The following is a 24,640-nucleotide window of genomic DNA, read 5'->3' on the forward strand; positions in this document are numbered from 1 at the left end:
TTTGTGATCTGCCGCGTCTGGCCGCGTTGCGTCTGGTTGCTCGAAAAAAAAGGTGCTGGCCAGCACGAAAATTCATCGCTGGAACCGAGCACAGTCTGCTTAAAGACTACCCACGAAAGCGGATTAACCTTGCAGCCCCTGGGATTGTGCGCCGGTGAGTAAAAAAGCAGTGCTTCGCATTTACAACTTTGAATTTATTTGCATGCGAGGCGGATAAAGCAGATTCCTGTCGTCATTTCTTAAAAGTAGAAAATAGTAATAATTCTAAAGTTATTGCCCTTCCAAAGCAATTCCAAACGAGGCTCTTGCTACTTTGCCAAGTTGCTAAAATTGCTAACATGAGTACAGCATAAATAATAAAGTTTTGGCTGTTTCTGCATAAATGATACACCGCGATAAATTCACTGCACATTAGTGACAAGTGTACTTCCGGTGGTACAGTTAGATTAACTGCATTTGAGACATAATAAAATGACTGTTTATTACTAGTATCTGGCAGAAACAATTGTCATCTAATCGAGACTTGACTAAGCACAGCCCACACAAGGACACCACTGAAAGAAATGCACACTCAAAACAGTGTTGTGTGTGTGTTTGTGCGTTTTTCTGTCATGAAGCGTTTCGTGCACTGTTCTCTGTCATACATGAATCACAAACTCACGCACACTTCCAGCATAGTAATTGAGGCTCTTTTTTCTTTCGACTCTAGCCTCCAAGACGCTGCTCATATTTGGACTCATCCCTTTGAGCTCTATTGTCTCTGGACATAGAAGTCAACCGTGAACGTGTCTCCACTGGAAGTAACATCAAAGGCCAGAATCCTCAAAGGGTATGTTTCTGAACACTTCAACTAGAACCGTGATTTTTCTTCATTTATGGGACTAACTTTTGTTTCACCATTTTTTGCTTACATGTGTGTCATGGCTTTGTCATTTCTCTTTTCAGGAAGACGGACAAAAGAGAGATTATTGGTCTGCAAGCTGCCCACGCTAAGCCACAAGATGCTCAACTGTCACCACAATGACAACAGGTCCTCTTGAACTACGTGCCTCACTATGAAATGTTTGGAAGTTTACCAGATAGAGAGGTGTGAGCCCTATTAGGAAAACTGCAGTCTACAGTTCTGTATCATACTGAGCGGGAATGAGAAATTTGACATGCAAGCTTAGTTGCTTTTAAGGGCGCTTTATGACAATCGGAGAAGTAACATGTTGAGTCCAAACTTGTTTCTTTTGCAGTCATTATAGCCATGACGACCAGAACAGAAACAATGTAGCAAGCTCCTACTTGCTAATGCACAAACTCTGTCATCTGCTCTTTGCAAATGAATTTGACCGGCATTAGTACCACGAAGTATCACATGCTCCCTCACAACGATAATTTGTTACATGAAAATGCAAAGAATTTTAAAATGATCAAAAGCGCTTAATGCAATTTTAAGGAAATGACACTTCATGATGAGTGAAACTCATTTTATTTTTTGCTTAAAGTACCCTCAGGGCCACAGGTATTAAAGAGGGGAGTGGTTACAAAGTAGTAGAGTAAAACAAACAAGTGCAGTGAGTTCTTGTAACATAATGATTCTCCTGATTATACAATGTTAGCTAATGTTTTGCAAAAAAGTTTGTTATCTGTGATGGCTACGATACTTGGTGGTTCCATTTCTGAGATGTACGGGGCATGAAAGAAAGACTTCGTGTTCCATAAATCAATTCCTACCTTACTGCGATGATCGACGCAGTTTGAAATGCACTGAGGCCGCAGTATGAAGTCGTCATGAAGTGTGGTGTGATGGAAAATTTTATGAAATAGCAAAAGATGGCCGACTTTGCGGCGATTAGCTAGTGGAATGAGTGCTAGGCCAGTTTACATTGAAGTTATACTCGCGGTACGGTTATATTTAGAAATAAAAGTATAGTTATTTTGTACTAGTTCAAGTGAAGTAATAAGATTAACACGACTGGGATCCCATATTGCAGATGCATATTCAAGTTTCCAGCGAATTAGTCTTGTAAAGCTGTTGTTCTAAAGTAGACGGTGCTTTGGAAACGTTGCGCCATAAGTACCCGAGCATGTGATAAGCACTGCTAATGACGTACTCTGTATTATTGGTCCAATTTAAGTTATTTATATGACATCACAAAATCTAAGGGAACGTTGGCATGGCAAGTGCTAGGATTAGAATTAGATCTGGAAATGCGCATGATTTTACATTTGTTTACTACAAGAGGCTCATATACAGTTTGCATGAAATCAATAACTAGGCTAGTACTACACCATAAGAGATAGCTAGAAAAGGCAAGCTCACACAACCGGCCAGCCTATTTCACACTTCACAAACTTGAGAAATTACTAAAAGCTAATTTTCTGTCTCTTCAAACAGCAGATGACAAAACCTGCGCACAGTGTGCTCCCAAAAATATTTTGAAATGTACTCGCAGAATAAGTTTAGCTTAACATTCAGCTAATCAACTGTGAACGAGCAAGGGAAACCTCAGCGTGGGAACTTGTCTTCGTCTCGGCCCTCACAAATATGTTTGCTTGGTGAAACGCTGGCTCCAAGCTGAGGCTTCCCTTGCTCACCTGTTACTCTCATCTCCTTGCAATCTCTTTGCTGTGTTGGAATACATATACCGAGATTCTTTTTCAACATGAAACCACAAATTCATTTTCTAAGGATGTGTGAGCATTAATTGGGCTCGCTTATATGTTGATATAGTGTCCTTGTTTATTCACACAATATTTCCAGAAGTCCTTGTAAGCACTGCTGTCTCCATAACGTTCCTTGGTTTCCCTACGAGTACTCCACTTGTGTCAAAGCCTTTGCTGCCGCACCTGAACACTAAATGTGCAGCAGAAAAATATCAAGAGCAGAAAATGTGATGCAAAATTTCGCATAACGCCCCCTTCCTACACTTCGTTCTTCTCGCCAATGTGTTATGAGAGCAATGAGACATTGCAGCTCGAGCTTATTTTGCTGACAGTACATTTTTGCCGAGTAATTTTTTGTGTTCCTTTCTTTAATCTATCGGAAATCGTCGAACGCAGAGAATATAAAACGTCAAGCAGCACTGTACGCAATACAAGTACGAGGGCAGCTCGGCATAAATATCACTGTCTGAACCTTCGTTCTCCTTGCTTTACGGCACGCCGAACACGATGAAAAAACTTCGCTCGATTTCAGCTTTGGGTCCCAATAAATAGATGGTTATCTGTGTTTCTGTATGTTGTAAACTCAGTGACGGACAACATTAAGTTCATCTGAGCTGTACGAAAATTGTGATCATGTACTGCCTCATTCACCATTGACAATAAACAATGTGAGCTTACTTGTTTGAAGTGTTTTATTGCCAGTTGAGGCCTCTCGGTCACCTGGCGACATAATGAAGATATCTGTGGTCATGTTAGAGTACAGTACACACGAATACCTCCCTGAAAGCGGCAACAAAACGCCCCAAACCAGCGAGCGAGCAGCGCAACCAGCCCTACGAACCGCTACCGTAGCGGCCATAATGCTCACTACCTAATGATGATGATATTAGTTTCGATTCTGCCAGCGCCATCTCTCGGTCGCATACTTTATTTCACAACGCCACCGCTACGCTTATTTTCGTTGCACTGTGGAAGGTACAGTTTCCCTTCTCTAAGTTTGTATGGGTGTTCTGTGGTGTAGGTCCGTCAGCGGCTCGTAGCTTTGCGCGTGCTGGGCCGGTATTTTCTAGCGATGCCTTTCCTGTAATAATGCCTTTTCGCTCTTATCGCGCTTTGTCAGTAGTCAGAGTGACGGTCCGCTCGCGTTTTCAATGGGATCAACCGGCTGTGATCGGCGATTGATAAGAATAGTATAGAATAAGTCATAAGGCATCGCTACAAAATACCGGCCCTGTGTGTTCTCGGCGCTCAGTTTGCGGGGGAGCGATAGACACCACTGGGCCGGTATTTTGTGGCGATGCCTTATGCCTTATTCTATGCTATAGTCATGATCCACCGCTCACGGCCGGCTTATCTCGCTGATAACGTGAGCGGACCGTCGCTCTAACCACTGACCACGTGCGAAAAGCGCGAAAAGGCATTAGCATCGGAAAGGCATCGCTACAAAATACCGGCCCAGTGGGGTCACATCGTTCGCTGCTGCTGCGGCGCATCCTCACGCCAGCGTTTGACAGCGTGTTGTTTGCCTGTGCGCGCTGACACCAGGCTTGTTAATATAAGTAATAAGCGAATGTTTACAAGTTCATATGGACGATAAAACTACTATACTACTTACTTTGTATAGCTGCCTACTAATTTGCAATCGCAATCGACGGTTCGGCTTTCGGGCGAAACTACGATTTTTTTTTCACACGTAAGAATTCAAATAATATCGTGTGCAGTTCAACACTATATTGTGCACTGCGTGAAAAACGTGGTCTATTCAATTCCTTTGAATTGGGGTGCGTCTTACATAGGCCAAACGGGAAGGTGCCTAAATGAGAGATTGAAAGAACATAAGTACAACACAACAAAGACAATATCAGGACATCTAGGCATTCATTGTAGGGACTGCGGCTGCGCTGCTTTAATGGAAAATACCAGCATCATGTTCAAATCAGCAGACAGACTCACAAGGGAGATTGTTGAAGCCCTGGAAATAAAAAAGCTGGATGAGTCCTGTGTTAGCATGCCCTCCGTCATACTCTCGATTAAGGATATCAGATTCCTTACTAGATCCCCATTTCGCGCGCAGTAGGCTTGGCCATGTGATGCAAGTGACAGTTTCCTTTTTGTGTTTATTCATGTTCAGCCAGTATACATATTCTGCGCTTTTTGTGAATAAACCTTCAGTTGTTAGTGCGCCCTGTGTCTGTCTCGTTACTCGTCGTTTGGTCCTGTGTATATTCTGGCGCTGTCTATTACTTGATGACTATATTGTCATTCCTACATTTTTCCTGGTTCTCGGCTATGGCGTTTCCCGGCTCCTAGGGTTTTTTTTACGGTCTCGTGAAAAACGTATCAGCGGGGTTCTAGTGTACTAGCTGCGTTTCCGGAGTAGATAACGTCCGCCGATGAATCGCCAATTGACCCTGAAGCCACGAGCCTAAGCAGAAACCGCACTTTGCCGTCGAGCCGCCTTGCAAGGCACACGCCGCGTCGGCGCCGTGCGCGGCGCTGTGGCTTAATCGGGACGTACGCGCTCGTGCTGTTTCGTCTCCTGTTCGCGACTAACCCTATAAACCATAAACATTGCCTGGATGTCTATTAGATATTTCAGTTGCACATTCAATACCTCTATTAGAGGTTCAAATAGATCTAGTTTACGTAAAATCTACGTAGGTGGTACTGTCAAAAGTCCTCTTTTTTACGTCGAAAAGATGTTATATGGATGTAATTGCTGGACATTTGTTACATTGTTTGGATATTAGTTTTGAGCCGAAATACGTTATAAATACGTGCCCAAGATGTAATTTTATACATTCCCCAGCATGTGCGGCAAACGTGTAGTGTCTTTTTCACCTGATAGAAAAATGATACCAGCCTTCAAACATTGGTTCCACAGCAAAACTTTATTTTAGAACAAACATTACACAAAAAAAAAGTAATCTTTCATAGAAAAATACAACTAAAATAAACTCACGTGTATATCCTCAAAGAGTATATGTTTATGTTCAACAAAATGAAAGCTATGTTTAACAGCAAAAATGAGACCTATATCATACAGAATCTTAGGATATTGTTGCTTAGAAAATATAGAAATAAACCAGAGCAACAAATCCCTAAATCATGCCCTTGCAAAGTATACCACAAGCTCTCGCTGAGGAATCCTTGTTATACCATACACAAAACGCAGCTAAGACAATATTGCATAAAAAAATACTAAGATGAACAGAAAGACCTGAAATGTCGAAGCGATGAATAGCATAAACTTTAACAAGAGTTCCTTTGAACACGCAACTCTTACATCTGGCAGCATAAAGCTCAATATTTGCTCAGATATATTTGTGACCTTGTCAAAATGCAGACAATTCATGTGCAAGTAGAACAATAAAATCAATAGATATGCAAGTAAAATTTGCGAAATGTGACTAGAAAGTTGGTCGAAGCAAAATCCACAAAACCTGACTAGAAATACACAAACTACAAACTTCCAGGAGTGATGCACACATCTTCTGGGAGTAAAACCTTAAACGCAATGCATGGTCCTTGTGATATCTGCAGAATGTGAGTAGAAATAAACAAATAAGTACAATCTTCTTTATATATTAGAATGAAATGAAAATTTAAAAATAATATTGTGCTGTCCAAATTTATGCTGTTATTTATGAAAGCTGTTTTGGCAATGATGACATCAATGGCAGCAGCAAGCTGGGCACTTGATATAGGAAACAGCACAAAGGTGCCAAGAGTGGTAGAAAAAACATTTGAGCAGAGTAACCAGTTGGGCTTGTTGGTTGAACATCGTAGAAGGCCATGGCACGAAACCGACGAAGACAGGAGAGGCACATAAAGAACAGACACAGCACTGACTTTCAGAAAGCTGATTCTTGTTGAAAGTCAGCACTGTGTCTCTGTTCCTTGTCTTTGTTGGTTCCGCACTGTAGCCTTCTATGAATAAAAAAAAACATGTTGACCCACATCTACTCTACAGAAACAGTAACACAACTCTACAATATGTGTACATACTGACTTGGAAGTCTATGTGAAGACCCACTGTATGGATAAGTTATGCAATAGAGGTATTGGTTGAACTTAAGACATGTATATCATTTACAGAGTATACACTTGGCACAGCAGTGGAGCACATGGCACATTCCAGACGTGGTCAAGCAGTTGACAATATTGGAGCACTTGGTAAAATGCGGAGACGCAATGGGCACTTGGTATACTGCATAAACGGAGAGCACTCGGCACAGCAGCGGAGCACATAACACAGTACTGGAGCACTTGGAGACTTGGTAATGCACTTCGCAAATGGAGACGCCATGGGACACTTTATATACTGGAGAAGTCGAGAGCGCATGGCAGAGTGGCGGAGCACATAACAGTACTAGAGCATTTGGCACATTGGTGACATCATAAAGCACTTGGCAGTTTTGGACAACTCGGCACACTGGATCTAGACGCCACGGGTGATGGGTGAAAGTACAGCAGGCCTAGGAGACCATGTCAGAAGTGTCCGGGCTATTCAGTGGCACAGCGCTGAAGAAAGCAAGGGCACACTGGCAGCTAGATGCCGCAGGTGATAGGTAAAGGTACAACAGGCCGAGGGAACCATGTCACACATATCCGGGCTGTTCAGTGGCACAGTCCTGCAGAAAGCATGATCACGCAAGGTCAAAGAGTTTAACATAAAATGCCGAGAGCTAATAACTTTTAACACAGGCTTTGGTGAGAAAAAAAATCATATACCATTTTTAGATATTATGTATGTGTTAAAAATATCGATACTTTAGGCTAAGATTTGCACTCAATAAATTTTCTACTATATTCTTTGCACGTAAACTTGAAGCGTAGGGAAAAATTTAAAGGGGGCTAAGGATCGTGCAGTAAGCTGTGGAATAGAGGAGCTAAGTGTGATGGCATAGAAAGATCGCTTCGGTGTATATGCCAAGGTACGTTATATTTCAGTTTGCCAAGATGACTGCTGAAGATTATGTGAAGTGATAAGTTTAAATATTAGTAAGGTGTACGGTGTGGATTCATTTAGAGCAACAATGATGCTAAAGATCATTAGGATAAATATTTGTCTAGCAGTGAACTTACAGGTACGAGATTTCTGGCTTTATATTTTTTGCTTTAAATGGAGGTTGCAGACATAACCCTAAAAGAAGAACTCGTAAGTATCATAGTGTTCTAAATAATATACTGCATAGCTTTTGTATCAACCAGCCTCCCAAAAACCAAAAGTGGTTCTAGAAAACATATATACTGCATTATTCAGGGTGGTCTGTGGCTTGCCAGAGTAGTTTTTTTTTTTGTTCAAAATCCAGTATCAAGTCAGTGGTATCGTATCAGTACTTACATATACCGAGTGTTTCAATTTAGCTGCACAAAATTTTTTTAAATTGCCTGTGGCACATAGCACAATTATAATTCTTGATCTAACCTACTCGATGAGGCGGCCATTACTTTCGCAAGAAATACGCCTAATTGAATAGTTAACATAATTATTCTAATAAACCTTTTATTTGTTTTACAGCACATCATTCAATCTACGAATTACAGCCGCTGAGTTCGCAGGGCGTATGCAATTGGAACGAATTCTCAGGACTGAACCAGTCTTGAGATATTAATTTTCAAAGTGTCCTACGAAATGCATGGGCGTTCCAGTGAACTTTTAAAGGAAAATGCTGTTTTATGCATTAAAGCAAAGTTAACTAGAATGCCCATGCATTTCGTAGGACACTTTGAAAATTAACATGGCACATTGCAGACGTGGTCAAGCATTTGACAATATTGGAGCACTTGGTAAAATGGAGACGCAAAGGGGCACTCGGTATACTGCAGAAATGGAGAGCACTCGGCACAGCGGCGGAGCACCTAACACAGTACTGGAGCACTTGGTGACTTGGACCACAGACCACCCTGAATAATGCACTATACAGGTTATCTAGAACCAGTCTTGGTTTTTGGGAGGCTGGTTGACACAAAACCTATGCAGTATATTATTTAGGACACCACGATGCTTACGAGTTCTTTTTTTAGGGTTTAAATGTCCACAGCCTCCGCCTAAAGCAGAAAATACAAAGCCAGAAATCTCGTACCTCTCAGTTCACTGCTAGACAAATATTTATCCTAATGATTTTTAGCATTGTTGCTCTAAATTAATCCACACCGTACAGCTTGCTAATATTTCAACTTATCACTTCACGTAATCTTCTATAGTCATCTTGCCAAACTGAAATATAACGTACCTTGGAATATATAGTGAAGCGATCTTTCTATATCATTACACTAAACTTGTCCATTCCCCAGCTTACTGCACGATACTTAGCCCCCTTTAAATTTTTCCCTATGCTTCAAGTTTACGGTGAAAGAATATAGTAAATAGGTGCTTCAAATGCACGGCTACACTCGACAGTGCCTAGCGTAAATGATAATAAGTGTACGTTTTGCTAAGAAGCTCACACAGTTATTTTGTTATAACTAGAAAAAATTACTATTACCCAATTGTATCAATGAAGTTTACTACCTACCTGCCTACCTAATTGTATGACAGTTGCTTCCTCTTCAATACAGGAGAGCTCGAGTGTGAGCCTCACTCATGCTATGTTGCTCAGTTAGAAAAAAATACCCCACTGCTGCTGCAGTGAACATGCAGAAAGGCTCGTTTTTTCCAATCTGCTTTCGTATCCTAGGAGTGCTTTTCATGGCTGGTTTCAAATTTGAAATATGTTTAAACCATTGCGAAACATATAAAGACACATTACCTTGGAAATGGCAGTTCTGTGCCTGGCAGAAGCGTGACGCAGCCACTCCCAAATGGCTGTTTCTACAGCAAACTCGCTGGTCTCATGGCCAGTCTGGACGGCACCTATGTTAAATAAACATTTTTTCATTATATGAAAAAAAAGCATTCCAAATCAAACATATATATCTATTGACACAGTAAGCAAATTACTACATCTCGAACTTCCTCACGGCAAAACTACTTTATCACCTCAACAACTCAGCCAACAAAAAGATCACAAAAAAATTTTGGCGGTGCTCCAAATGCTCTGATGTATACAATGTGCAAAATACGCATGCTGCTACTCCAACCACGTTCCACCTACATATGCTCTTGTCATTATCAAACAGCAGCTGCAAAACACGTAGCAGGTAAACTTGAAGTGGAAGCGTGCTGTAATTTTCTTCAAATTTATCAACGAAATTTAAGCTAGTTTAAGGCTACACATACACATACCTTGACAGCCCCACGGGGGGTCTTCAGAAAAGTTCTAGCATCTTTTGGAAGATTCCGGAAACACCCGTGTGCTCTTAGAAGTCGGAGAAGCGGTGTCAGGGACTTGTGGGCAATGCTACATTGTAGAGCCCACTTTGCAAGCGAAGCTGCGAAATTTTAGCTGCTAGAGCTTTGGCTTCCTGCCTGTTCTGCGGTTTCCTGCACGTCAGCGTTAAATACATCGGAAAACCGTTCTTCTGAAGCCTCACCGGCTTCGGATAAACACCAGTCGTCGAAAACCTCCGCATTACGATCTGAACAATCTGAGCTGCTTTCCGTGCAACCTGGGCCTGTATTTTGTAGCGATACCTTATGCTTTATTTACTAGTCTTATCATCCACCACTCACGGCCGGCTGATCCCGTTGATAACGTGAGCGGGCCGTCGCTCTGACCACTGACCAAGCGCGAAAAGCGCGAAGAGGCATAAGCATCCAGAAAGGCATCGCTACAAAATACCAGCCCTGAACAATGGCCTGTAGCCGCGCTACTGCTAACAGGCGTTGCGCTTACTGCATTGAAGCTAGAATACTCGCTTTAGGAGTAGCTCACTTGCGGTTCACTTTTGGGCACGCTACTGCTAGCCCGTCGCGAACGCTTACTGTGCCGGTGTGCAAAGCTGTCGCCTGCCTCGACAGGCTGGCCAAGCGCTTCAAACAATTCGGCAACCTCGGGGCGTGCTCTGCTCTTAACATCTCTCAACATAGTGTTCATAATCAATACACATAAGCATGCTGGCTACGCTAACAAAAGTTTACTTACCCTTACGAGACAAAGGGCTGCTGTTCCCACCGGAGCTCACATCGCGCCTTCTGTGCCGCCGCTTTCGAGGGTGCGATAAACAGACGTTCAAAGCTTGCGGTTCGTACGACTTTCTGATCGGTGGACACTCTGGAGGACGCCAGTGACGATCACGCAGCCCCAACCCCAACAGCACTTCAAAAAACTAATGCAAACATGCGACTTCAAGCTCACTCCGGCTCCGAGAAGAATGATGCAATCGCAACGCAATGAATACGCCGCCAAAGCAGGCAGAATGAAAACCCGAGACATTGCGCCAGACTGCTTCTTGCCAATTCTTCTTTAAAATTGCTACTATATTTACGTTATTATTTTATAATAATAAATGCTATAATATGTAACAATAATTATACAAGAACGCAACGTTCACAAGGTTTTATCTTTAAAGTATAAACAAACGGCCGTTGATAACTGTAGGCGCCATTTTGTTAAGGACAATTTTCAGGATTGAGGCGCGAAATTTGACATTTTACGTTCATTTGCTAGAAAAAGTTATTTCTTAGAAACAAGCAATTAACACAATACTAATACCGATTGCTATACCTACATGTGCACCAACCAAAAATTATCGAATTGGGGTAGGCAAGAGATAAAGGCGAACTTTGGACGCAATGATTTATAGCGCGTCGAAACAAAAAGATTGCAATTATGTAATATTGTTTATATTTCAGGAAACTGTCACTCCTTGAGAATATTTAAACGATACAAATGCAACAAAATAAACAACACAATCATATTAAAATACTGCATGAGATATTAAAATAATAAAATAAAATAGCACAGCAATTATATAATTGAGATGTAGACAATGTCGTGTGCAATATTACGAGGCTGCGCGGGGAATATACTTACATTGTGGAGTGGATTGCAGATAAGCCTTGAAGGTCAATGATATTTATTAACACGACAGCGTTAAGGGCCCCGTGTCGCAGAAAATGCGGCGTTGGCGTCGGCGTCCGTGGCGGAGAAAATGATCCCGAACCACCCCGACCGCGCAGGCCCTCCGTGTGGCGCAAGGTGTTAGTGAACAAAAAATTGCATTTCTCACAGTAAAATCCGTCAGAAAAACCACATCCTACAGCCATGGTGGCATCGGATTGTAATTTGAATGTACGAGAAAACAATTCTGTTACGAGGAAACGCAAACACAAACCCCTTTTCCAGCATTTCTACCATACCAACAGTGGTGTGCTCGGGTAGTTCACTTGCGAAAATTCTATCCAGAAGTCGCTCGCATCCTCGACAAGGTCAAATTGGGACTTAGCCTGCCTAATGCGTTTTGTACACTTGCGCGCGTCGGGGCAATAGCAAATAATTAATAAAATAATTAAAAAGGTCCCAGGGCCTTCAAATTTTAATATAAGACGACATATACTGCCCCTGTAAGAACGTCTTCCCAGCAATCCATTTCTCTTTAAAAGTGAAGCCCACTTTAAGGGGATTGGTGTAAGTTTGGTTTTTTAAGCTGGATTTCCAACATTCTGTGTTGCAGTGAAGCCTAGTCATAAAGAAAAATGCGATGCGAACGGGGCCCGATAACTCTATCGCGTTCCACTCTTAACGGCGAAGATTAAGCGACTTCCATATTTTTTTGCTGCCCGAGATTTCAATGTAGTTCTTAATTACTCAAACATCTCAGGCATTCATAGCACTTCCTAATGTCGGGGTAAATTTATCGGTAATGTCATATTCCTAACTTCGGGTGAGTTAAATAATAATAATAATAATAATAATAACCCAATAATAACAATAACACTACACACCACGTAAGTGCATACATACATACATTCATACATACATCCTGCACGCCTTCGAAACGTAGGAGTTATGGTTCAAGTGCTTAGTGTACCAATTATTTTATGGTGCCTGAATGATATCCTATGTACATTCATAGTACGTTATCTGGTAGTCTAAAATTCATGTAGATAGTACATCTTATAGACATCCATGCATTTCCTAATAAAAAAGGTACGTACTCGAGACGTAATATGTACGTCACCTCAAGTCGTTGACGTTTGGATCAATTATAGACGTTGAAGAGAGGTTCGTGGTTCACAGGGAAGGTTGCAACTAAGGCTCGCCCTATCATCACGTTGCACGTTTTAAATCCCCGGTGGTGCAATTGTTGGCGATAGACGCCGTCAAATCCGAGACGCAATTTTCGTGGATTGTATCCCTATAAACCATAAACATTGCCTGGATGTCCATTAGATATTTCAGTTGGACATTCAATACCTCTATTAGAGGTTCAAATAGATCTAGTTTACGTAAAATCTACGTAGGTGGTACTGTCAAAAGTCCTCTTTTTTTACGTTGAAAAGATGTTATATGGATGTAATTGTTGGACATTTGTTACGTTGTTTGGACATTAGTTTTGAGCCGAAATACGTTATAAATACGTGACCAAGATGTAATTTTATAGATTCCCCAGCATGTGCGGCAATCGTGTAGTGTCTTTTTCACCTGATAGAAAAATGATACCAGCCTTGAAACTTTGGTTCCACAGCAAAACTTTATTTTAGAACAAACATTACACACAATAAAGTAACCTTTCATAGAAAAAATAGAACTAAAATAAACTCACATGTACATCCTCAAAGAGTATCTCAAGCTTTTATTCAGGATATGTTTACCAAAAGGAAAGCTATGTTGAACAGCAAAAATGAGAACTATATCATACAGAATCTTAGGATATTGTTGCTTAGAAAATATAGAACTAACTAAACCAGAGCAATAAATTCCTAAATCATGCCCCTGCAAAGCATACCTCAAGCTCTTGTTGAAGAATCCTTGTTATACCATACGCGAAATGCAGCTAAGACAATATAGCATGAAAAAAAAATACCAGGATGAACAGCAAGACCTGAAATGTCGAAGCGATGAATAGCATGAACTTTAACAAGAGTTCTTTTGAACACGCAACTCTTACATCTGGCAGCATAATGCTCAATGTTTTCGCAGATATATTTGCGAACTTGTCAAAATAGACAATTCCTGTGCAAGTAAAACAATAAAATCAATAGATGTGCAAGTAAAATCTGCGAAATCTGACTAGAAAGTTGGTCGAAGCAAAATCCACATAACCGGACAAGAAATACACCAACTACAAACTTCCAGGAGTGATGCACACATCTTCTGTGAGTAAAACATTACACGCAATGCGTGGTCCTTGTGATATCTGCAGAATGTGAGTAGAAATAAACAAAAAGTACAACCTTCTTTATGTATTACAATGAAATGAAAATTTAAAAATGATATCGTGCCGTCCAAATTCATGCTGTTATTTATGAAGGCTGTATTCGCAATGATGACATCAATGGCAGCAGCACGATGGCGTGACAAGTCTCGGCAGTTGCATAGCAAGCTGGGCACTTAATATAGGAAACGGAAGAAAAGTGCCAAGAATGGTAAAAAAAAACATTTGAGCAGAGCAACCAGTTGGGCTTGTTGGTTGAACATCGTAGAAGGCCATGGCGCGGAACCGACGAAGACAGGAGAGGCACACGAAGAACAGACACAGCACTGACTTTCAAAAAGCTGACTTGTTGAAAGTCAGCACTGTGTCTATGTTCCTTGTCTTTGTTGGTTCCGCGCTGTAGCCTTCTACGAAGAAAACAAAACATGTTTACCCACATCTACTCTACAGGAACAGTAACACAACTCTATAATATGTGTACACACTGACATAGAAGTCTATGTGAAGACCAACTGTATGGATAAGTACATCTACTCTACAGGAACAGTAATACAACTCTACAATATGTGTACATACTGACATAGAAGTCTATGTGAAGACCAACTGTATGGATAAGTTATGCAGTAGAGCTATTGGTTGAACTTAAGACATGAATATCATTTACAAAGTATACACTTGGCACAGCAGTGGAGCACATGGCACATTCCAGACGGGGTCAAGCATTTGACAATATTGGAGCACTTGGTAAAATGGAGACGCAATTGGGCACTTGGTATACTGCAGAAACGGAGAGCACTCGGCACAGCGGCAGAGCAATAACACAGTACTGGAGCACTTGGTGACTTGGTAATGCACTTCGCAAATGGAGGCGCGATGGGACACTTTATATACAGTAATAATATACTAGAGACGTGGAGAGCGCATGGCAGAGTGGCGAAGCACGTAACAGTACTACAGCATTTGGCACATTGGTGACATCCAAAAGCACTTGGCAGTATTGGACAGCTCGGCACACTGGAGCTAGACGCCACGGGTGATGGGTGAAAGTACAGCAGGCCTAGGGGACCATGTCACACATGTCCGGGCTATTCAGTGGCACAGCGTTGAAGAAAGCAAGGTCACACTGGCAGCTAGATGCCGCGGGTGATAGGTAAAGGTGCAACAGGCCGAGGCAACCATGTCACACATATCCGGGCTGTTCAGTGGCACAATCCTGCAGAAAGCATGGTCATGCAAGGTCAATAAGTTTAACATAAAATGCTGAGAGCTAATAACTTTTAACACAGACTTTGGTGAGAAAAAAATAATATACCATTTTTAGATATTACGTATGTGTTAAAAAATATCGATACTTTAGGCTAAGATTTGCACTCAATAAATTTTCTACTATATTCTTTCACCGTGAACTTGAAGCATAGGGAAAAATTTAAAGGGGGCTAAGTAGCGTGGAGTAAGCTGGGGAGTGGACGAGTTTAGTGTGATGACATAGAAAGATTGCTTCAGTGTATACGCCAAGGTACGTGATATTTCTGTTTGCCAAAATGACTGCAGAAGAGTACGTGAAGTGATAAGTTTAAATATTAGCAAGGTGTACTGTGTGGATTCATTTAGAGCAACAATGACGCTAAAGATCATTAGGATAAATATTTGTCTAGCAGTGAACTTAGAGGTACGAGATTTCTGGCTTTAAATTTTTTGCTTTAAATGGAGGTTGTGGACATAACCCTAAAAGAACTCGTAAGTATCATAGTATCCTAAATAGTATACTGCATAGCTTTTGTATCAACCAGCCTCCCAAAAACCAAAACTGGTTCTAGAAAACCTATGTAGTGCATTATTCAGGGTGGTCTGTGGCGTGCCAGAGTATTTTTTTTTTTCAAAATCCAATATCAAGTCAGTGGTGTGTCAGAACTTACTACATATACAGAGTGATTCAATTTAGCTGCACAAAATATTTAAAAATTGCCTGTGGCACATAGCACAATTATAATCCTTGATCTAAACTACTCGACGAGGCGGCCATTACTTCTGCAACGAATCAAAACGCCTAATTGAATAATTCACATAATTATCCTAATAAACCTTTTAATTGTTCGCAAGGCGTATGCACTTGGAACGAATCCTCAGGACTGAACCAGTCTCCCGATATTAATTTTCAAAGTGTCCTACGAAATGCAGGGCGTTCCCGTGAACTTTTAAAGGAAAATGCTGTTTTATACATTGATACAAACGTAACTGGAACGCCCATGCATTTCGTAGGACTCTTTGAAAATTATTATGCCACATTGCAGACGTGGTCAAGCATTTGACAACGTTGAAGAACTTGGTAAAATGGAGACGCAAAGGGGCCCTTGGTATACTGCAGAAACGGAGAGCACTCGCCACAGCGGCGGAGCACGTAACACAGTACTGGAGCACTTGGTGACTTGGACCACAGACCACCCTGAATAATGCACTATACAGGTTTTCTAGAACCAGCCTTGGTTTTTGGGAGGCTGGTTGATACAAAAGCTATGCAGTATATTATTTAGGACACCATGATGCTTACGAGGTCGTTTTTTTTAGGGTTTAAATGTCCACAACCTCCATCTAAAGCAGAAAATATAAAGCCAGAAATCTCGTACCTCTAAGTTCACTGCTAGACAAATATTTATCCTAATGATCCTTAGCGTCATTGTTGCTCTAAATGAATCCACACCGTACAGCTTGCTAATATTTAAACTTATCATTTCACGTAATCTTCGGCAGTCATCTTGCCAAACTGAAATAAAATGTACCTTGGCATATACAGTGAAGCGATCTTTCCATGTCATCACACTAAACTCGTCCATTCCCCAGCTTACTGCACGATACTTGGCCCCCTTTAAATTTTTCCCTACGCTTCAAGTTTACGGTGAAAGAATATAGTAAATAGGCGCTTCAAATGCACGGAAACACGCGACAGTGCCTAGTGTAAATGATAATAAGTGTATGTTTTGCTAAGAAGCTTACACGGTTATTTTGTCATAACTGTAGAAAAAATTACTGTTACCCAATTGTATCAATGAAGTTTACTACCTACCTACCTACCCAATTGTATGACAGTTGCTTCCTCGTTAATACCGGAGAGCTCGAGTGCAAGCCTCACTCATGCTATGTTGCTCAGTTAGAAAAAATACCTCATTACTGCTGCAGTGAACATGCAGAAAGTTTTTTTTTTTCCAAATCTGCTTTAGTATCCTAGGAGTGCCTTCCATAGCTGGTTTCAAATTAGAAAAATGTTAAAACCATTGTGACACATATGAAGACACATTACCTTAGCAATGGCAGTTCTGTGCCTGGCAGGAGCGTGATGCAACCACTCCCAGATGGCTGTTTCTACAGCAAATTCGCTGGTCTCATGGCCAGTCTGGACGGCACCTATGTTAAATAAAGATTTTGTCATTATACGAAAAAAAAAGCATTCAAAATCACACAGATTTATTTACTGACACAGTAAGCAAATTACTACATCTCGAACTTTCTCACAGCAAAACTATTTTATCGCCTCAACAACTCAGCCAATAAAAAAGATCACAAAAAAATTTGGCGGTGCTCCAAATGCTCTGATGTATACAATGTGCAAAATACACATGCTGCCACTCCAACCACGTTCCACCTACATATGCTCTTGTCATTATCAAACAGCAGATGCGAAACACGTAGCAGGTGCATTTGAAGTGGAAGCGTGCTGTAATTTTCTTCAAATTTATCAACGAAATTTAAGCTAGTTTAAGGCTACACATACACATACCTCGACAGCCCCACGGGGGGTCTTCAGAAAAGTTCTAGCATCTTTTGGAAGATTCCGGAAACACCCGTGTGCTCTTAGAAGTCGGAGAAGCGGTGTCAGGGACTTGTGGGCAATGCTACATTGTAGAGCCCACTTTGCAAGCGAAGCTGCGAAATTTTAGCTGCTAGAGCTTTGGCTTCCTGCCTGTTCTGCGGTTTCCTGCACGTCAGCGTTAAATACATCGGAAAACCGTTCTTCTGAAGCCTCACCGGCTTCGGATAAACACCAGTCGTCGAAAACCTCCGCATTACGATCTGAACAATCTGAGCTGCTTTCCGTGCAACCTGGGCCTGTATTTTGTAGCGATACCTTATGCTTTATTTACTAGTCTTATCATCCACCACTCACGGCCGGCTGATCCCGTTGATAACGTGAGCGGGCCGTCGCTCTGACCACTGACCAAGCGCGAAAAGCGCGAAGAGGCATTAAGCATCCAGAAAGGCATCGCTACAAAATACCAGCCCTGAACAATAGCCTGTAGCCGCGCTACTGCTAACAGGCGTTGCGCTTACTGCACTGAAGCTAGGATACTCGCTTTCGGAGTAGCTCGCTGGCGGTTCACTTTTGGGCACGCTACTGCTAGCCCGTCGCGAACGCTTACTGAGCTGCCGGAGCGCAAGGCTGTCGCCTGCCTCGACAGGCTGGCCAAGCGCTTCAAACAATTCGGCAAGCTCGCGGCGTACTCTGCTCTTGACATCTCTCAACATAGTGTTCATAATCAATACACATAAGCATGCTGGCTACGCTAACAAAAGTTTACTTACCGTTACGAGACAAAGGGCTGCTGTTCCCACCGGAGCTCACATCGCGCCTTCTGTGCCGCCGCTTTCGATGGTGCGATAAACAGACGTTCAAAGCTTGCGGTTCGTACGACTTTCTGATCGGTGGGCACTCTGGAGGACGCCAGTGACGATCACGCAGCCCCAACCCCAACAGCACTTCAAAAAACAAATGCAAACACGCGACTTCAAGTTCACTCCGGCTCCGAGAAGAATGATGCAATCGCAACGCAAATACGCCACCAAAGCAGGCAGAAGGAAAACGCGAGACGTTGCGCCAGACTGCTTTTTGCCAATTCTTGTTTAAAATTGCTACTATATTTACGTTATTATTTTATAATAATAATGTGATAATATGCAATAATAATTATACAAAAACGCAACGTTCACAAGGTGTTATTCTTAAAGTATAAACGAAAGGCTGTTGATTATTGTAGGCGCCATTTTGTTAAGGACAATTTTCAGGAGTTAGGCGCGAAATTTGAAATTTTACGTTCATTTGCTAGAAAAAGTTATTTCGAAGAAACACGCAATTAGCACAATACTAATACCGATTGCTATACCTACACGTGCACCAACCAAAAATTATCGAATTGGGGTAGGCAAGAGATAAAGGCGAACTTTGGACGCAATGATTTATAGCGCGTCGAAACAAAAAGATAGCAATTGTGTAATATTGTTTATATTTCAGGGAACTGTCACTTCTTGGGATTATTTAAACTATACAAAAGCAACAAAATAAACAACACAATTATATTAAAATAGTGCATGATATATTAAAATAATAAAATTAAATAGCACAGCAATTATATATTAGAGATTTAGACACAATGTCGTGCGCAATATTACGAGGCTGCGCGGGGAATATACTTACATTGTGGAGTGGATTGCAGATAAGCCTTGAAGGTCAATCATATAAATTAACACGACAGCGTTAAGGGCGCCGTGTCGCAGAAAATGCGGCGTTGGTGTCAGCGTAAGCGCCGGCGTCCATGGCGGAGAAAATCATCCCGAACCACCCCGACCGTGCAGGTCCTCCGTGTGGCGCAAGGTGTTAGTGAACAAAAATGCAATTTCTCACAGTAAAATCCGTCAGAAAAATGGTAAAGTACGACTTAACTACAACCTACAGCCATGGTGGCATCGCATTGTAATTTGAATGTACGAGAAAACAATTCTGTTACGAGGAAACGCAAACACAAACCCCTTTTCCAGCATTTCTACCATACCAACAGTGGCGCGCTCGGGTAGTTTACTTGCGAAAATCCTGTCCAGATGTCGCTCGCATCCTTGTCAAGGTCACATTGGGACTTAGCCTGCCTAATGCGATTTGGACACGCGCGCGCGTCGGGGCCATAGCAAACAGTTAACAAAATAATTAAAAAGGTCCCAGGGCCTTCACATTTTAATATAAGACGACTTAAATTGCCCCTGTAAAAACGTCTTCCCAGCATTCCCTTTCTGTTTAAAAGTGAAGCCCACTTTAAGGGGATTGGTGTAAGTTTGGTCTTTTAAGCTGGATTTCCCACATTCTGTGTTGCAATGAAGCATAGTCATACAGAAAAATGCGATGCGAACGGGGCCCGATAACTCTATCGCGTTCCACTCTTAACGGCGAAGCTTAAGGCTTCCCTCCATTTTTTTTTCTGCCCGAGATTTCAATATAGTTCCTAATTACTCAAACCATCTCAGGCATTAAAATATATTATAGCACTTCCTAACGTCGGGGTAAATCTATCGGTAATTTCATATCCCTAACTTCGGGCGAGTAAAATATTATTAATAATAATAATAGTAATATTATTAACAATGAAAACTCAATAATAACAATAACAGTACACACCACGTAAGTGCATACATACATATATACATACATACATTCATACATACATCCTGCATGCCTACGAAACGTAGGAGGTATGGTTCAAGTGCTATGTGTACCAATTAATTTTATGGTGCCTGAATAATATCCTATGTACATCCATAGTACGTTACTTGGTAGTCTAACATTCATGTAGATAGTACATCTTATAGACATCCATGCATTTCCTTATAGAAAAGGTACGTACTCGGGACGTAATATGTACGTCACCTCAAGACGTTGACGTTTGGATCAATCATAGACGTTGAAGAGAGGTTCGTGGTTCACAGGGATCAGGATGGCGCAGTAAATCCCACTTGGCGCACTTTGGCGCAGCTGGCGCAGGAGTGGAACCACTGCGATTCTTTCAGTATGCAGTGCTGCTGGGATATAATTGAATTCTTCGAAGCGGAACTTTGGTCCCCACCAAATTACTATCCTGACTCATCTCGTCGATTCATTTGGCGTCTGCCCCGATACCTAAAAGTTCCTGCTGTTCTCGATTTTCCTCTTCCGACCTGTGCTTTGTAGGCTTGTGCTCTTATTTCCGTCGATTTGTGAGAAATATTGCGTACATTGCTCGGCCTCTGACTGACCTTCTCAAGAAAGGCGTCCCTTTTTCATGGGGTCCTGACCAAGCTGCTGACTTCCATCGCCTTGTCCCCCTGCTGACTAATCTGCCAATTCTTGCTCACTTCGACCCATCTGCGCCAACAGAGGTCCACACAGATGCTAGTGGGGATGGAAAGGGCACTGTTTTAACTCAGTGTCAACGCGAGAATGAGAGTTATTGCTTACGCAAGTCGCTTGCTTTATCACGCTCAACGCAATTACTTCATTACAGAGCACGACTACCTCGCACTCGTACAGGCAGTGGGCAAATTCCGGCCGTATAAGTACGGCCGACTTTTCACTGTTTCCTCGGGCCATCACGTTCTATGTTGGCTCTCGACACTTATAGATCCAACGGGTAATCTAGAGCACTGGGCACTACATCTTCAAGAACTCACCTACACAGTGGTGTACAAATCCGGTAGGCTACACCAGGACGCATATTGCCGGTATTGGCACTCCGTTGATGCTCCTGGCTCCAATAATGCACATGCTGGTATATTCACCCTCTCAGCCTTCCACCACATCGCCGAGGAGCAAGAGCGTGATACACATGTTCGCGACCTCATAAGCCGCCTTCGTTCTGACCCGTCAGACCCTTCACTTTGCATGTACTTCATTTAAGATTTCATCTTATACCACTGAAATATGCACTCAGAAGAACACGAACTGCTGATAGTCGTTCCCTCTCATCTCCGGGCGACTGTGCTCGAGCAGTTCCATGATGTTCCCACTCCTGGCGACCTGGGTGTTTCCAGGACGTACGATCGTATCCGGCGACGATATTTCTGGCCTCGACTCTACCGTACCATGCAACGTAATGTCGATGCTTACGAACCGTGCCTACGTCGTAAGAAGGCTGCTTTGATTCCGGCTGGAATCCTTGTTACGTATTCGGCGGTAGCACGGCCAGGAACGGATGACCAGCACCGAGGCCCGGAAGACAATGCCGTTTATTTTTGCCAAACCAGCTTATTCTGCATGTCCAACCAATCACATCGACGCAAACATAAAAAGAAAAGTGAGTGTCGGTGAGCGTGGCAATCTTATTTGAAGATGCAAGCGTGAACACAAGGGAAGCATTGCTAACATAACCCCCCCCCCCCCGCCCCAGCCAATTGATATCCTCACCAAACTGTTTTATCATGTGGGCCTCGACGACATTGTTGGCCGTTTCCCTACGGGAGCTGGAAATGAGTGCACCGCCGTTGCAACAGATTATTCAACCCACTACGCCGTCACACGAGCCATCCAGACCAGTTGCGTGGCCGACGTCATAGACATCCTGCTCCAAGATATCCTCTTCCACACTGGATCTGCTCGCCAGCTTCTCACAGAGAGGAGCCGCTGCTTTTTATCTAGGGTTATCGAAGACATACTTCTTTCTTGTGCCACGAAACACAAGTTACCGACAGCATACCATCCTAAAATGAACGGCCTCACTGAACACCTGAACCGAACACTTACAGATATCCTCTCGATGTATATCTCTTCACATCATCGTGACTGGGACGCCACCCTCCCAGTTGTGACGTTCGAGTACAACTCGTCGCGTCACGACACCATTCTTTACTCTCCCTTCTATGTCCTCTTTCGACATGACACGACATTGCCTTTCGACAACCTTCTGCCAACTGCTCTCGAGTTCCAGTCTGAATACGCTCGCGACGCATAGCTACAGCCGCCAAGACACGCCGTATTTCCCGCCGTCGCCTTTGTGTGCCGCAGGCAAGACATAATTCACTTTAGGATAACCGTCATCCTGATGTCCTGCTCTCTGCCGGTGACTTCGCCCTCCTTTGGATGCTTTCAAGGCGTATGGGCCTCTCGGAAGAACTCCTCTCCCGATACTCTGGTCCTTACCGTGGTGTCACTTATAGCTCTAGCCGGTACTTCCCCGTCCTCCATGTCATCTGATGTCGTCCAATGTTTCGCCTCAAGCCGTACCATGCGGCGGCCATCTAGTGGGCACCATGTTGGCGCTGTCGCCGCCGGGGATTTTGTCACGATGCCACGATAGCGACAAAGAAGACAATCACCAACAAGACGAAGGAGACGACGCAGTATGACGCTAGCCTAACGGTCGGGCACACTGGTTCTACCGGCCATATCTTCTGCGTAGTAAAAACAGTCCCATTTAACCTTATTCAATATTTATTGAAATCTTGCGTTCTTATATATGTCGTTACGGGTGAAGCGTATATTTAAAATATCAGGCGATCAGCAGGGATGGTTTGCACTTTTCGCGACCGGTGCTGGGCCTGCCAGTCAAACGCCGTCTTTCTTCACTACTCCCTGTCTGCATAGTGATTCCCGATCTCTCTACACTCTGTTGCGAGATCTCATGACATGTTGCGTGTTTCTTAGGACTCTTGTACTTTGGACCGCGGCTTTCTGTTCTACTGGGAAGAAATTTCCCTGTACTCAACCTATTATATAAATTCGCGTTCTTTGCCCAATGAAACAGTATGAGTTTATCTATCTATGTAGCCTCTCATGCCATCTCAGAGACCGAAGTTCTCTTCTAGCTTGCGCAACCAGGTATGATGTGGTCATGGTCAATCTGCCGTAACACTTGTTCTATTATCATCATCAGTACTTGTTCATCCGGCTTTTCTCATATAGTCGTCCCTCCGCTATCGTAATGATCAATTCGTAGCCACCCAATGGCCGCATGTCACCTTTGTCACGCCGTCGTCGCACCTTAACCGTCATTTAGGAACCATTCATCAGTGTCGTCACGAGGCCTTCGTGCTTCCACCTTCGTCGTCCATCGACGTCAATGCTTACTCGTAAGTCACTTGTAATCGAGGTACAATGCTGTCGTGACATTAACGTCATTGCATCGTAGTCATACATTCCTCATTATGTATTCGTTGCCATTCCACTGTGGTCGCGTTCCATCGCCGTCAATCCAGCTTCGTCTTCTGATTGTCATCATAGCGGCGGTCGCGTCACGTTATCGTGGTCATATATTCGTCGCCACGCCATTGCCTTCATACATTCGCAGTCTTTCCATTGTACTAATTCCATGGTCCTCCTGTTTTAGTTGTTATTCCACCAATATAATGTTTGAATCATCATATTATTCTCGTCGTACCGCGTTCGCCGTTCCATTGCAGATAGTTCATGATGCAATATAAGTAAAGAAGGAGTAATACCCATAATCGTGATTTTTTTTTAAATATCCGAAAATAGGTGAGAAAATAGGTGAGCGATCATATAGTCTACGTAAATACAAATAACACCGAGAACTAATTCAGGAGGCAAAAACCTGATAACAGAAAAAAACTAATGCAGTAAACAAAAGTAAAATAAATTGACATATTCAAAGAAAAAAATATCCACGAACATCTAAGCACATCTTGCGAGTGTGAATGCGAAAATAATAATGTTGAATGGAAAGCCGCATAGGGGTCCTTCTAGTTTGGCGCTGCGAGTAATTTAGTAGTCCGGTATGTGCTGTCCGAGCCTGCGGTGCCGACGTCCCATGCCACCGCAGGAGCTAAGCCCAGTGAGGGTGCTATATATATATATATATATATATATATATATATATATATGTATATATATATGGTGTGTGTGTAATCATATCATAAGAAGCCAACAACCAAGGACAACACGTGGAACATTACTTGTACTTACTAACTGAATTAAAGA

General features: G+C 42.5%; 1 protein-coding gene and 1 long non-coding RNA gene across 14 annotated transcripts in view; one reads left to right on the forward strand and one right to left on the reverse strand.

The window, feature by feature from the left end:
• The window catches only part of LOC119459033 (sphingomyelin phosphodiesterase), a 145,535-nt gene that overhangs the window by 48,098 nt on the left and 72,797 nt on the right, over window positions 1-24,640 (forward strand). The gene's annotated exons all lie outside the window — the stretch shown is intronic.
• Window positions 6,772-18,742, reverse strand: LOC125946897 (uncharacterized). 2 transcript variants are annotated; one of them, XR_007467969.1, is made up of 3 exons: window positions 18,493-18,742; window positions 9,408-9,511; window positions 6,772-7,286 (listed from the first exon to the last, which is right to left on the reverse strand). It is a non-coding gene; the product is annotated as an uncharacterized LOC125946897 (long non-coding RNA). The 2 variants fall into 2 exon arrangements; XR_007467970.1 differs by lacking the exons at window positions 6,772-7,286; window positions 9,408-9,511 and adding exons at window positions 14,840-15,130; window positions 17,213-17,316.

This window comes from Dermacentor silvarum, chromosome 7 (assembly GCF_013339745.2).
Source record: "Dermacentor silvarum isolate Dsil-2018 chromosome 7, BIME_Dsil_1.4, whole genome shotgun sequence".
NCBI classification, from domain to species: domain Eukaryota; kingdom Metazoa; phylum Arthropoda; class Arachnida; order Ixodida; family Ixodidae; genus Dermacentor; species Dermacentor silvarum.